Below are 12115 nucleotides of genomic sequence, written 5' to 3' on the forward strand. Positions count from 1 at the left end.
CAATCTGTGCATTGAGAAAGCAGTAACGGAAACCAAAGAAAAATTTGATGAAGGATCTGAAGTCCAAGGAGAAGAAACAAAAACATTGAGGTTTGGCGTTGGCATCGTAATTCTGTCAGAGACTCAAAGGACTTGGAAGAGCAGTTGAACAGAATGGACAGTGTCTTAAAGGAGGATATAAGATGAACATCAACAAAAGCAATGCAAGGATAATGAATGTAGTCGAATTAAATGAGGTGATGCTGGGAGAACTGGATTAGGAAACGAGACATTGAAAGTTGTAGATGAGCTTTGCTGTTTGGGCAGAAAGATAAGTGAATGCGGCCGAGGTAGAGAAGATATAAAATGTAGATTGGCAGTAGCAAGAAAAACGTTTCTGAACAAGAGAAATACGCTGACATCGAATATAGATTTAAGTGTCTGAAAGCCTTCTCTGTAAGTGTTTGTGTGGACTGTAGCTATCGATGGAAGTAAAACATGGCGGATAAACAGTTTAGACGGGAAGAAATAGTGGCTTTTGAAATGTCGTGCTACAGAAGGGATGGTGAGGATTAGATGGATAGATCACGTAAATAATGAGGAGGTAATGACTAGAACTGGGGAGAAAAGGGGGCGGTAATAAAAATCGTAGAGGGAGTATAAAGGCACATTTGCATTACGTGCGTGAGTTTCCTCAGAAACGCGAAATCTTAATTAAATAATTAATCTCTGACAAATAAATAAAGCCTATGGCACAGAACTGCAGCGCTATGCCGCTGATAAAACAAAATACAATTATGACACTCTTATGTTTCATTAACAAGAAGTAGGTCGAGTAGAATAGCTGGTGCGGGAAGCATGTATATTTTATTAACTGATAGACTGCCATATTTTATATAAGAACACCGCGAGTTGCAATCTTACTAGGCACTCGATTCTGTAAAGAATTTATATTTATGAAAGTAAGTAGAATTATTTAACTGTAGTCTTATTCGTTGAATATATCTGATTTAACTAACTGTGTAAACTTTTTTATGTTTAGTAGACAGGCACCTCTGTACGATGTATTGACATGGCTTTCACATTATTCTAATATTGAGATTTAGATTTTGAGTCCGCATCTACCGCAGCAGTCTTTGGAAACGATTTAAATACGAAGTCCGATTATTTGAGTCTTATTTCACGGTCAACTACGAATAACATTGCATTTACGAAAAGGCCATTGTCAAGCGTCTGATACCAAATAAATAAACGTCCACGTTCCAGATAAGCAAATATTAATTACAACCAATCACTATCATACATAATTAATAATTAATATAATATTTTATTTTATTTATTTATTTATTTTATAGGTGACAAAAAGATGAATACAATAAGCTGATTCAGAACGATGAAGTTTGCAGCAGTTATTTGGAAATGAAGAGACTTTTACAGGATAGAGTAGCAGGGAGAGCTGCATGAAACCAGTCTTGGGACTGAAGACCAAAATAACAACATAAGCTTTCTACGTTTGTTCTGTTGACACGATCCAGATCCTAACGTTTATCGCAAACTTGGTCCATGAAACAACAAACTAAGAATAAATTTAAAGATCGGTCAGAGTCCTCTATGGACTACGTGGTACCCTTCGAGCTCATCGACAATTCACACTGATCATACCAATGATTAATTTGCTACGTGTGTAACAAGAGAGAAACAACGCGGTACTAAATCGAGCAGGACGCCTTGAGAGTAATAAAGTGTTCATGGCCGTAATTAAATATATACCTGAACTGTATACATAGACTATCATACAAGTGCAAGATGTGACGAAGTTCAAACGAATGAGAGACATCTGTCGAGCGCATCGTCTTCACACAGCCTGCGCTTCAAATCCACGATAGTGCAGTGATACACGTGCATTTGGAAGTTTGTCTACAGAAAATATCTTTGACAGTGTTAGCATTTTGTTAGTCCCATGAAAAGCGCTTGTAACATTCACTCGTCACGGGCTATCTGCACCTCTGCTAGTAACGATGAAGCAGTACAGCTATTGTACAGAAGATTTCCGCAATACAGACCTATTTATTTTACTTTTTGTAATAATACATCAAATACGTATGTTCAGACTGCTGCTCAGTTCACCGAAATGTTTTAACAAGTGTCTTGAGGTATGCTGGACTGATGGGTGGACTGGGGTTTAAAAACATGTAAACTAAATATTACGACAAATTTTATAAATAATCGACAAGTACGTCCAAGAAGAAGAGATAGAACTACAATGGGCATGTTATTCCATGGACTCTTGCGCTTATATGCGTGAAATATCTTTCCTTTGTCATTCGCTTATCTGATCTCCTTAGATTCGGACCACAGAGGACGTTCTTGTTTAAGCTCATCTTGCTGTACCAGCTGATAATGTAAATTGTACTTAAAAGCCGAAAAATATTATGGTTATTTTGTCAAAAGAATTTTTGTACGTGGTCAATCTATCGTAAATATGATTCCTTTATTGTCTTAAGTAGATATGGGCCTTAACAAAGAATTTTCATTGTTAGGCGCCATCTTAGAAAAATCTTTAAAATTTTTCTTTTAGCTCATCTACGACACTTTATTTCAGATCCCACGAGACCGGAGGCAGCTAATAATAATTTAACAATTTTATTTACAGATTTTCTTTATATAAGGAGATAACATCCCAGGCAGGAAAGGTCTGGTCACAGGATTCCAGTTCTGTTATAGGATTTCAGTTGTGGATGCTACTCTTGTTATCTTATATTGGGGAATCGAGACGAAAGCACGATGTATCGACGATTACGAAACCACCCTGAGAACTGAGCTAGTTTACTGAGTGCTTATACACGTCGGGCTAAATTAAACAACGTATTACACTGTTAATAATGTTCCTACATTAGTTATTTCTCTTTTATGCTGAGCCATTGCATTAATGTGTGTTTCTTTTTTGTATAAGTCACGGGTCATATTTTATTTTATTACATTACAAGGAGGCCATAGCAAATCCCTCTCCTGTTAACTTCGACATGCCTTCTCAAAATGTTTTCTGTAGACAGCGTTGCACAGCCCCCATGTATTTAATGATTGGCATTTTGTTTTTTGATGTAAATTGTAATACACCTTGTATACTATCGACGTTCTCGAATAAATTATCTTCCGTGGCATTCTATTCATTCCCTCACAGCTTTATTAACAGTCTACCCCTGTTCTTATTTCTGTCATGATGTTTTTTACCATTTATGAGCCAAATGCAGAGTTTATAATTTCTTCCACGCATCATTGAGTTACGAATTTCACTAATTACAAACCAGGTGGAAGCTCTATGAAATGTCGAGTCCAACTGACGATTGGGTACACAAAGGCGGGTGTGACCGAGGACCCAAGTGTACACGATTGCAATTTCGAGTCAAATTTACAGAGAATTTTCCGTTGTGCACCCACTTATCAGTATGACTTTGCACACCTCTGGTCTAGATTCGTGCACTGTTTTAGCTGGGAAGCCTGTCATGAAGCCATTTTACCCTCTCCTGCCCAAGCCGGTCCAGAAGTGTTGTAAATGGTCGTTGATATTATCTATGACGGCACTGTGATTTAGTTGACGTCCGAGCCAGTCCGACATATGTTCTATTGGAGACTGATCTAGGACCTGTTCTGGCCACGGAAATTCCACATCACGCAGACAGGCCAAAGAAACACGTGTATTGCTCTGTTGAAAAATTAAAGATCCTGTCGCTTGAGGTGTAACACATGAGCACACAGAATGTACGAAACGTGCGGTTGTGATGCCGGAGTTGCTTCAGTGTCTGCCAACTGTGAGCTAAAGTCATACCCGACCTCATCATGATGCCAGGAGTAACATTGCTCTGCCTTCTAAGACGTCGAGTAAAACAGAAGTGATTTCTGGCGTTCCCCAAAGTAGTGTTACAGTCCCTTTGCTGTTCCTAATCTACACTCCTGGAAATTGAAATAAGAACACCGTGAATTCATTGTCCCAGGAAGGGGAAACTTTATTGACACATTCCTGGGGTCAGATACATCACATGATCACACTGACAGAACCACAGGCACATAGACACGGGCAACAGAGCATGCACAATGTCGGCACTAGTACAGTGTATATCCACCTTTCGCAGCAATGCAGGCTGCTATTCTCCCATGGAGACGATCGTACAGATGCTGGATGTAGTCCTGTGGAACGGCTTGCCATGCCATTTCCACCTGGCGCCTCAGTTGGACCAGCGTTCGTGCTGGACGTGCAGACCGCGTGAGACGACGCTTCATCCAGTCCCAAACATGCTCAATGGGGGACAGATCCGGAGATCTTGCTGGCCAGGGTAGTTGACTTACACCTTCTAGAGCACGTTGGGTGGCACGGGATACATGCGGACGTGCATTGTCCTGTTGGAACAGCAAGTTCCCTTGCCGGTCTAGGAATGGTAGAACGATGGGTTCGATGACGGTTTGGATGTACCGTGCACTATTCAGTGTCCCCTCGACGATCACCAGTGGTGTACGGCCAGTGTAGGAGATCGCTCCCCACACCATGATGCCGGGTGTTGGCCCTGTGTGCCTCGGTCGTATGCAGTCCTGATTGTGGCGCTCACCTGCACGGCGCCAAACACGCATACGACCATCATTGCACCAAGGCAGAAGCGACTCTCATCGCTGAAGACGACACGTCTACATTCGTCCCTCCATTCACGCCTGTCGCGACACCACTGGAGGCGGGCTGCACGATGTTGGGGCGTGAGCGGAAGACGGCCTAACGGTGTACAGGACCGTAGCCCAGCTTCATGGAGACGGTTGCGAATGGTCCTCGCCGATACCCCAGGAGCAACAGTGTCCCTAATTTGCTGGGAAGTGGCGGTGTGGTCCCCTACGGCACTGCGTAGGATCCTACGGTCTTGGCGTGCATCCGTGCGTCGCTGCGGTCCGGTCCCAGGTCGACGGGCACGTGCACCTTCCGCCGACCACTGGCGACAACATCGATGTACTGTGGAGACCTCACGCCCCACGTGTTGAGCAATTCGGCGGTACGTCCACCCGGCCTCCCGCATGCCCACTATATGCCCTCGCTCAAAGTCCGTCAACTGCACATACGGTTCACGTCCACGCTGTCGCGGCATGCTACCAGTGTTAATGACTGCGATGGAGCTCCGTATGCCACGGCAAACTGGCTGACACTGACGGCGGCGGTGCACAAATGCTGCGCAGCTAGCGCCATTCGACGGCCAACACCGCGGTTCCTGGTGTGTCCGCTGTGCCGTGCGTGTGATCATTGCTTGTACAGCCCTCTCGCAGTGTCCGGAGCAAGTATGGTGGGTCTGACACACCAGGGTCAATGTGTTCTTTTTTCCATTTCCAGGAGTGTATATAAACGGTTTAGGAGACAATCTGAGCAGCCGTCATAGGTTGTTTGCAGATGACGCTGTCGTTTATTGTCTAATAAAGTCATCAGAAGATGAAAACAAATTGCAAAACGATTTAGAAAAGATATCTGAATGGTGGGAAAATTGGCAGTTGATCCTAAATAACGAAAAGTGTGAGGTCATCCACGTGAGTGCTACAAGGAATTCGTTAAACTTCGGTTACACGATAAATCAGTCTAATCTGAAGGCTGTAAATTCAACAATATACCTAGGAATTACATTTACGAACAACTTAAATTGGAAAGAACACATAGAAAATGTTGTGGTGAAGGCTAACCAAAGACCACGTTTTATTGACAGGACGCTTAGAAAATGTAGCAGATCTACTAAAGAGACTGCCTACACTACGCTTGCCGTCCTCTTTTAGAATACTGCTGCGCGGTGTGGGATTCTTACCAGATAGGACTGACGGAGTACATCGAAAAAGTTCAAAGAAGGGCAGCACGTTTTGCATTATCGCGAAATATGGGAGAGAGTGTCACAGAAACGATACAGGATTTGGGCTGGACATAATTAAAAGAAAGGCTTCTTTCGTTGTGACGCAAATTCCAATCACCAATTTTCGCCTCCGAATGCGAAAATATTTTGTTGACACTGACCTACATAGGGAGAAACGATCACCACTATAAAATAAGGGAAATCTGAGCTCGTACGGAAAGACATAGGTGTTCGTTCTTTCCGCGCGCTACACGAGATTGGAATAATAGAGAATCGTGAAGGTGGTTCGATGAATCCTCTGCCAGGCACTTAAATGTGATTTGCAGAGTATCCATCTAGCTGTAGATGTAGATTGGGAGAGTGGGACCTCTGCCTAGGTCACGATATACTCGCCGACGATGATAAGCCGGGGTGGTGCAGAACCGCATTTCATCGCTGAATGCAACGCGATGCCATTCATCAGTCGTCCGTGCTTCCCGGTTACGACACTACTCCAAACGCAGCCGTTTGTGTTAGCGACAACTTACGCATATGAGGATAATTCCTTAGTGCGCCTGCTGCTACTCTCGGATCGACGGAGCAGGATGACCCATTTTATGTTACTGGGTGTCCGTTAGTTGCTCTCGGATCGCAAGTACAAGTGTGAAGAAGTTTCAATGTGCCTGATGCACAAAACAGCGATCCTCCCTTGTGATGGCCAGACGCGGTCGACCGGTAACTTGAAGACGGGTATACCTACCCTCACGTTCCCATGCAGTCCAACATCGGACCTCTATCATATCCGAAAGCCCCAAAATTGTGCATACAGACGATTCGACCATCCGGCCAATTGGAGACCCGCAATGAGGCACCCTTCACGGAATTTTAGGTGCTGATAACAGTGTCTCACACAACTTCATGGCGCCCCCATGACCTTCATAGTGACTGAGATGGTGCGCTGCTGGCGCCAGTTTCCATCAGTTTTCATCCTGATCGTTGTGGATCGATTTTCGATGCCTGCTAGTCTTCTTCGCATCTTTGGAGGGTTGCTAATTAACTGCGGTGCGCGCGCTCGGCCGGCCGTTGTGGCCGTGCGGTTCTAGGCGCTTCAGTCTGGAACCGCGTAACTGCTACGGTCGCAGGTTCGAATCTTGCCTCGGGGTTGGATGTGTGTGATGTCCTTAGGTTAATTAGGTTTAAGTAGTTCTAAGTGCTAGGGGGCTGATGACCTCAGACGTTAAGTCCCATAGTGCTCAGAGCCATTTGAACCATTTGCGCGCGCTCTGCAGGGGTTTGCGTTCGGGTATCAGCTGTGTCAGCGACAGTGACATGTGGCGTTGGCGAGTGGCCGAGTCGGTACGACGGAGAATCGTGGGCAGCCGCTGTGGCGTGTTTAGCCGTTTGAATGCATATCCGCTGCCGACGGTGATTGGGATTTCCTTGAGATTTGAAGGACAGATTTCCTGCGCGTCTGTTACATGTTATTCAAAGTGAATGAACTGGAGTCGTCGCATTGTTCCTTGGTAGGTTACGTTCATGTTAATTGAATACCCGAGTTTACTGAAAACTATCTTGATTCTTTCAGTTACTTGTTACTATATTTGGTCTGGCTGCCTGATATGTTGATGGTATTTAAGGGAGTGCTAGCTACGCACAACAAATAGACATGAAGCAGTGCTTAATGCGTAGCTAGAGGTCATGCCAAGTAGTACGCAAGCGTGTGCCTGACGTTCAAGAGTGGGCCGAAATAATTTTCCCTATTTCCCTTTTTTATTTTGTTATCTTGTAAGTAGGCTGTTTAGGTTTTCTTATTGGTAACGCCACGTAGCACTATGTATGAAAATCACTGGCTGTGCTGTGTGCAGTCTGTGGCTAGTTTGCATTGTTGTCTGCCATTGTAGTGTTGGGCAGCTGGATGTTAACAGCGCGTAGCGTTGCGCAGTTGGAGGTGAGCCGCCAGCAGTGGTGGATGTGGGGAGAGAGATGGCAGAGTTTTGAAATTTGTAAGACTGGATGTCATGACCTGCTATGTATATCATGAGTTTTCAACACTATTAAGGTAAATACATTGTTCGTTCTCTATTAAAATCTTTCATTTGCTAACTATGCCTGTCAGTAGTTAGTGCCTTCCGTAGTTTGAATCTTTTATTTAGCTGGCAGTAGTGGCGCTCACTGTATTGCAGTAGTTCGAGTAACGAAGATTTTTGTGAGGTAAGTGATTTGTCAAAGGTATAGGTTAATGTTAGTCAGGGCCATTCTTTTGTAGGGATTATTGAGAGTCAAATTGCGTTGCGCTAAAAATATTGTGTCAGTTTAAGCACAGTCATGTATAATTGTTCAAAAGGGGACGTTTCAATCTTACCTGTTTGTTCTAGAGAATTGGCTAATCAAATTTTAAGAGCCGGTACTGGGCAAGTAGTCACGTAGGTTAGTTCTGCTTGGGTTCATTGGTTCCGTGTAAAATTAAAGGTTTATTTATAACCAGTTGGGCAGATACGTTTTGTGTATCTGATGCGCCAGAATGTTGTCTGCCGCTGATGTGTTTATGTTTCAGATAATTGTCAGTGGTCGATGCGAGCAAACTCCGATCGGGGTATCACGGTGGAAGAGGGAAATTTAAGGACCGGGATCGGTGTCTATGGTTACGTTGTTAGTGTTCTGCAAATCCATCTTTCCGGTGAAGCGTTGTGGTTTGCTGGAATCTTAATTGTAGCTCAAAGTTCAGTATAGTTCGACTTTGCCTTCTGGTCCGTGAATCCCTGTATCTGGTAGAACCTTTCGGTCTGCTCGCGTCCATCATTAATTTTCAACGGAAAGTTGAAATGGCTGCATTTTAAGACTATTTAATATGCTATTAATATATTCTGGCCATGAAATGTATGTCAACCTCGTTCCTGTGAGTAATTCTAAAGAGAAGCTTAGTTGGGTGTATTAATCTGATAATACTTTTAATTTGTTACAATTCCTTAAGATCAGTCCATGGAAGATGTCTTAGTTGCTGGAAGCAGTTTTAGAACTGGATATGAGTTATGTGAAACCCAGTTTGTATGTAAGCCATGAAGTATTCAGTTATGTCAGTTAAATTTGATTAGTGGTGGTTTTATGAACATTGTTTGAGTTAGTGAAGATTGGTTGAGTAAATTTTGAAAGATCTGTGTCTATCGCACTTAAATGCATCAATGTTCTGAGTACTGCTGCTGGTTCTGTAGGGCAGGTGCCTTTATTGTAATCGTTGTTCCTGTTGGTTTCATTAACAGCATGTGTTTGTAATAAAGAAGTGTATGGCAACTACAAACTGGTTGTGTGTTTAATTCCGATGTGTTGTCGCGTCCTGGCACAGCCTCACTATACCAGAATGAAGTAAGTGCGAACTGCGTAGCGCAATCGGGACGTTAACGACAATGGGTTAGTTATAATTGCTGTCAACCTTTATATCGGAGACGAGAGGGAGAGAATCTCATTGGTTTGAAGCAAATAAGTTTCCTGAAAATAGATTACAAAATTGCAATAGGCAGAAAAGGTTGGTTAGTTTCTATCAAGTTTATTCTCACATATACTTATGTGAGGTGTTGGACCATAAACCCCTTAGTAAGATTCAGTCTATTTATTCAGACTTGCTACTTCAAAGCTAATTGCCGGTACATATAAGAAACAAGTACAAAGCAATCACTTGTTTTTGGTTGGCACTGAAATCTCTCTAAGTAACTAAGACAAAGACTGATAGCCTCTGTTCAACAGTATTCCAATGAAACCCTAAAAATCCTGCTTGACCTGCAGTTCCTGAGTGTCCACCAGAGTCTATCGTCGTCTTCTCGTAGTTGAAGTCTTTATCAGCTGTATCGACTGCTAAAGGCCTACTCGGTCCCGCTGGCGTCTCGCTGCGGAACCTCCAAACTGCCGGCACTGGCTCTGAATCTGCATCTGAATCTCTGCCTCTAGCTATTCCGCTGCCTGGCCTTTTATTTCGTTTCTCATGTACTTGGGTGCACACGAGTTAATTTGTTTCACACGACCCATTCATTTCTAAATGATCGGATTGCACAAGAATGCCTATGTTTACACACGACACTCTAGTTTCTGATTGGTCGGCTTGCTCAAGAATGCCTTCGGTTCCACACGACACTTTCGTTTCTAGCTGCACACAACTTAATTTGGTTCCACATGAGTCTTTTCCGCACGTGACTGACACTCTCTCTTGCTGTATTATCGCTCTGGTGTTTGCGTCTTCCATTGCGCAAGTTTGATTCATGCTGATTCCTCTGGCAGGAAGTCAAACACTAAGTTATTTCCAGAATGAAATTTTTCACTCTACAGCGGAGTGTGCGCTGATATGAAACTTCCTGGCAGATTAAAACTGTGTGCCGGACCGAGACTCGAACTCGGGACCTTTGCCTTTCGCGGGCAAGTGCTCTACCAACTGAGCTATCCAAGCACGACTCACGCCCCGTCCTCACAGCTTTACTTCTACCATTACCTCGTCTCCTACCTTCCAAACTTAACAGAAGCTCTCCTGCGAACCTTGCAGAACTAGTACTCCTGAAGGAAAGGATATTGCGGAGACATGGCTTAGCCACAGCCTAGGTGATGTTTCCAGAATGAGATTTTCACTCTACAGCGGAGTGTAGAGCACTTGCCCGAGAAAGGCTAAGGTCCCGAGTTCGAGTCTCGGTCAGGCACACAGTTTTAATCTGCTAGGAAGTTTCACTAAGTTATTTGATCAACAAGCCAAAGTTGGCAGCCTCCGCCGCTTATCTTGTCCCTATGTCCTGGTGGACTATTTCTTAATGTCTGCTGGAAGTTTGCCTACGGAGCCTGGACTCTTATTATGGTCACAAAAGCAAGAATAAAATTTAAAATTTTCTATGGTCACAACAGTGTCGAGTGGAATAACACATCAGTGATCACTCAACATGTGATCCTGTTCATGTCACTCATATACCGTAAAAGGCCTGGTAACAACACTAAACACGAACAAAACTAGTGCACTCTTGTGGCCGTTCTATCGGTCACAGAGAATTCCAAGTCTAAATCATTTACACGCCTGCCCGTGGTGTGTACGCGAACGAATTTACATTGACACGAGACCATACCTGCTGGGTGCTTCACTCTTTTATGTCAAGCAGTGGCTTTTTTTCCGAAGTGCGCGGTGTAAGGTGAGGTGTGCCGGCCGCTCGGTGATTCAGCGCGACACCTCTGCAGCGCCTCCCGCAGCGGCCACCCAGAGCGGCGCGGCGCGGCGCGGCGCGGCAGGACTGGCTCGCTGCCTGCCTAATGAATGCCGGACCAGCCCGACAGCCGGCTGTTGTTCGCGCTGCGCTGTTGCTGTTGCTGTTGTTGCCGTTTCAGCGGCGCGGCCTATAATTTTTTGTGTCACGGTGGCGGGGCGCAGCGCGGCGGGTGCTCAGATATGAATACCAAGTGTGGGAAAGGCGTGCGCCGCGTCCCGGCCAGGGTCAGCGGCCGGCGAGCCGGCAGACGGCAGTCGGCAGCCGCGCCGCTCCCAGCACGCCCCCCTTGTCACGCCTCCTTGTCCGCGGGGAGCGCCCGCGGCTGCCGGACACAACACGTCCTACACACTGAGTTGACAAAAATCACGAGATACCGCTATGCACATCTCCACATGGCGATGCATTGGGCGGAGTTGTCATTCGTACTCACAAGGGAACCTCCCCATCGCACCCCCCTCAGATTTAGTTATACGTTGGCACAGTGGATAGGCCTTGTAAAACTGAACACAGATCAATCGAGAAAACAGGAAGAAGTTGTGTGGAACTATAAAAAAATAAGCAAAATATACAAACTGAGTAGTTCATGTGGAAGATAGACAACATGAAGGAAAGCATAAGGTTAGTAGCGCCGTGGTCCCGCGGTTAGCGTGAGCAGCTGCGGAACGAGAAGTCCTTGGTTCAAGTCGCCCCTCGAGTGAAAAGTTTAATTTTTTATTTTCAGACTATTATCAAAGTTCAGGCACTCACACATAATCAACTTCGCTCTCCAGAATTCCAGGACATGTTCAGATTTGCTTGGACATATGCAGGAAAAATATGAAAACGTTAAAAACACATGTTTTGACAGAGCACAGGGAAAACTGTGCGACTGTGAAACTGTTACATTCATTTGCTGCAGTTTATGTGACAAACTCTTATGTTGTCGTCACTTTTTTGGGAGTGATTATCACATCCACAAGAAAACCTAAATCGGGCAAGGTAGAAGAATCTTTTTATCCATTCGCCAAGTGTAGAAGTCAGGTGGGTCGACAACATATTCCTGTCATGTGACGCACATGCCGTCAC

General features: G+C 44.6%; 1 non-coding gene across 1 annotated transcript; it reads right to left on the bottom strand.

Annotated features, from left to right (window-relative positions):
• Positions 1-10180: 10180 nt before the first annotated feature.
• On the bottom strand, positions 10181-10255 carry Trnas-cga (transfer RNA serine (anticodon CGA)). Its single transcript has one exon. It is a non-coding gene; the product is annotated as a tRNA-Ser (tRNA).
• Positions 10256-12115: the final 1860 nt, after the last annotated feature.

Source organism: Schistocerca nitens, chromosome 8, assembly GCF_023898315.1.
Source record: "Schistocerca nitens isolate TAMUIC-IGC-003100 chromosome 8, iqSchNite1.1, whole genome shotgun sequence".
In the NCBI taxonomy this organism is placed as follows: domain Eukaryota; kingdom Metazoa; phylum Arthropoda; class Insecta; order Orthoptera; family Acrididae; genus Schistocerca; species Schistocerca nitens.